Source organism: Athene cunicularia (genome assembly GCF_003259725.1).
Source record: "Athene cunicularia isolate RWA chromosome 23 unlocalized genomic scaffold, athCun1 chr23_part2, whole genome shotgun sequence".
Lineage (NCBI taxonomy): Eukaryota > Metazoa > Chordata > Aves > Strigiformes > Strigidae > Athene > Athene cunicularia.
In genome coordinates, this window is record NW_020799131.1 from 735,495 (window position 1) to 739,497 (window position 4,003).

Sequence of the window (4,003 nt, forward strand, 5' to 3'; positions counted from 1 at the left end):
CCCCCCCCCCCCCCCGCTCCCACACTCTGCTTCCTAGTATTGTTGGCTGCTACAATAAACCCCCCTAAGTTATTAATCCTTCTCAGATCTCACCCCAAAGGAACACTGTGCTTGGGATGATGAATGCACCTTCTCCTGCCCCATCACCTGACCTGCTATCTACCCCTCCTTCCCACATCCCTGCACCCCAGCACCCCCAGTTTGGCTCAGATATGGGACGGAACAGGCGATGGCCTTGACACATGGGGGACCATGTCCTTTGCCAGCCAGGACACCGCACTCGCTGTGCTCCCTCCTGTGCAGCCACCTCCTCATTGCCTCCCTATTAAAGCTGCCCTTGCTCCCCGCTGGGTTAAACAGAGGGAGACACAGTACTGCCATTTCCCAGCAGCTGGGCATGGTGAGGGCTTGAAATGCTGATAGTATTGCATCCTTTCTCCGTGTCTGCAAACAAAACCAAATACATGGTGTCTGCTCTGTGATGACTTCAGCTTCTCAGAGTTTTCCTTGGTTTTGGAGCTCCTGGATGGACAGAGATGATCTGGACCGTGCAAAGGGCCCAGCCTGGGACACCCCCCCCACCCAGCACAGAGCAGGCTGACGGGTCCGTAACTGCAGGAACAGGTACGAGGTGCTGGGGGGGGGAGGTCTCTGCAATGGGCTTGTCTTGTGCCTTGTGTTAGCTCTTCAGATGAATTTGATATACAGGTGGGTCTTTCTTGAAGCCCGTTTTTCTGAAAAATCTCAAAATATGTCCTTGGGAAAGTGCAAAAGCCTCCCCTGTGAGGGCAGAAAAAGGTTCAAACCTACCCTGGGCAAGGCACAGGGACCCAAACCACGGGACCTTGCCCGTCTCTTTGGTGAAGCTCAGAGTTTCTTGCCTGTCCATATGAAGCAGCTAATGCCCATCCCTGGCAGAGCCCAGACCTGCTGAACAGACCCTAGGGCTGACCTCTGAGCCGCTCTGGCCACCTCGGGCTGAGGGCTGGTGTGGCTGCCCCAGAGCATCATAGAGGTGACACAGCTCCTGCACACACATCACCTTGACTTTTCTCAGCTCACAGCCTCGGTCCATCAAGCCCTAACATCTATGTAAAAGGGAAGCACGAGCCCCGGCGAGGTGCTGGCTGGGATTCAGGGTAGAGGCACGTTAATGATGGGAATCCCAATACCAGCCTGTCGGGGTGACACTCCCATACTAGCCGGTGCGCGTGGTGGCTGCCGCGGTGCCACGCTGCACACCCAACGTGCCGGTAGCCGCAGGGCACTTTGCAGCAATGCCACCAGAGTCTGCCAGCAGCTGGGAGCTGCCAGGAGGTGTCGGGCCCCTGCCTGCGGTCTTGTTCCCACTGCCAGATAACAGAGCACAGAGAGGAAAGCAAGGGAAATGCCACTAGGCAACTCCCCCTCACTTCAAAGCACGCGTGGTCTGTGCTGTCACTGAAATGCCGTTTGCTCCCACTCACACTCAGTCTGTCCTGCCTGAAATGAGTGTGGGGCAGCCTGAAAATTTGGGCTCTAGCCCAGCAGCTCCAGAGCTCGGGTTAAGATGAGCCTGTGTTAACGTCAGAGATGGGGAGAGGTGGAAGGGGTCCAGGTCAAACTGATGGGGGCAGAGGGCTGTGGCCCTGAAGAGCCCCAAGATACACGCGATGGGGGGAGAAAGGCTTCGCTAACTGCCATCTTCGTCTTGCAGAGGGGTTAACAGCAGCAGGGAAAGGCAGGGCCCTGCACAGAGCCACTGCAGCGATGCCCTCTCGTGGGGACTCCTCAGCTGTTGAGCCCAATCCCCTCCTTCAACAAGCTGGAGCTTTAGGATGCCCCAACTAGAGTGAACTACATTTCTGCAGGACTGGTTGTTTTGTTGTTGTTGTTTTGGGGTTTTTTTCCCCTTTTCCCAACATTCCTGTCAGTCAGGGTTGTGATTTTGTTTTCTCCCCACAGTCCTTTTAGACTTACCAATGCCAACAATCTTTTTTCCAGGCCAGAATAAAATCCCCCAAACACGTGGAATTTTCCAGCCCTGGTGGGACTTGAATATAGATCACCCGAGTCCCCTACCGCCTGCCCTAAGTGCAGCGCTGTGCTTTCCTCACACAGCTGAGCAGTGATGCCAGAACTCCCCTGCACAGTGACACCAGTGCAGAGAGGCAGGGATGAGCGGAGCTGGTTCTTGTCTCTTTGCTTTTCAGCTGAGGTCCGGCTGGCCTGACAAATCTCAGAAATTCAGGCTGCAGCCTGGGGCAAGGGGTAGTTCATTTGATATCTTCCCAGAGCTTACTAGTGGAGAAAGCAAGGGTAGCTTCAGGAGTTCGAGTGGTGTCTCCCTGACCTCAGGAATGCCATTGGAAAAAAAAAAAAAAGTGTCAAGTCAAGCCTGAGACAAGTCATGGGGCTGACTGCGAATGTGGTTATCGGCAAGAGGATGGGACCTGCGAGGCCTGGCAGCCCCTCAGCAGCCCTGGAGCTGCTTTCCAGACCTGCTTCACTTTTTGCAGCCCTTCCTGTTTGCTGCTACTGAAGTTTGCCTTTCAAATGGGCAACCGCCTGCAGCTGCAGAAATTGCCCTCTGGCTGCTCAGCCAGTGCCAGGCTCAGTCCTGGTGCTCACGACAACCACGCCACCCTCTCTTGAGCCAAAAGTGTAGTTCGGCAGGGGAAAAACACTCCTGTCTCCGTTTGTAGGTCACAGGGATGATCTTGGGTCTTGTACAAAGTCTGGCAGACGTTACCTTGCAAAGAATCTTTTTAATCTGCCAGATGATTTCCTTCCCATTTTCTTCCATCATTTTTATGGCCTCGCAACTGCGTGCAGGTCTCGTTGCGTCTCAACGGGAGGTGGGAAATCCAGCTCGCACTTCGCAGTAAGCGCCTGATTCATCACTGTTAATTCCTTTTGCCATTTGCCATAATAACAATAATCAAAATGAATTAATTTGGTGTTAGTGGAGAAAGAACATTGAAACTGCATGGGAATGGTGCTGCAGTCAAATAAGATACGTGTCAATTTAAAGTAAGATCTCTTTATCTCTTTAATAGCTGCCTACCTACAACTACATTTTATTCTCAAGGACGGACTATCATATTAATACAACATAGTTATTCTAAAATGTTTTCCATCTTTCACAGCTTGTTCTAAATATTTTAGTAAACATAAAGTGGATTTCTCCCTTGCATCATCCCTTAAAATGAGGCAGAAGATGATAAAAACTCTAGTTTTCCCCACAATGAACGTACCTTTTTATAGCTTATTTGGAATCGAGCAAAATCTATCAATTAGATGATAGTGTGGAGCGGCTTCTTGTTTATGGGGTGATAACTCCAGGCAGATAGAAACAAACTCTCTGGGTATATGGCCACAGTGTTTATTAGCCAAAGATGTATTTATATGAGGCTAATAGGAAACACTATCAATTTATTATTAACACTAGATAAAGGTCAGAGCTAATAAAGGACTTACACATTTAAAATGGGACTTGGGTGCCAGATTTAGGGTCTTGTCTAAAATAGATACTCAGTGCCCCTGCAGAGGCTTCCCCAGCAGCACAGTGTCGTGTTGAGGTTCATCACCCCTGGCCAGCCCAGGCTGGGGGAAGGAGGGGGGACAGCAAGCACAGGGCGCAGGGACTGTCACCTCAGCTGAGATGGGACCCAGACCCTGAGTGATAACGGAGGGACAGGAGTGAGGGTGGTGGGTCTGTCCTGGGCATGCTGCTGGTTTGAGCTCTGGTGGTTTTTTCATGATGCTCCAGGGCGTTTTTGGCTAAGTCAGCTGCTGGCATTGCCCATCTCCTCTCAGCTTTGCGGGACATCTTTGGTTCTGACTCAGGAGGATGGTGGCCTGGTGATGCTGACTCCTCACTACACAGAGGAGGTGTGAAGCTGTCCCTTGAGTAAAGGGCTTTATTTTCATCCTTGTGCTTTTTAGGGAGCAGACACTAGATGGGAAAAAGTGATCTGACTGTGGAGAGATCTCAAAGAAATACAACACAGACAAGGACCAG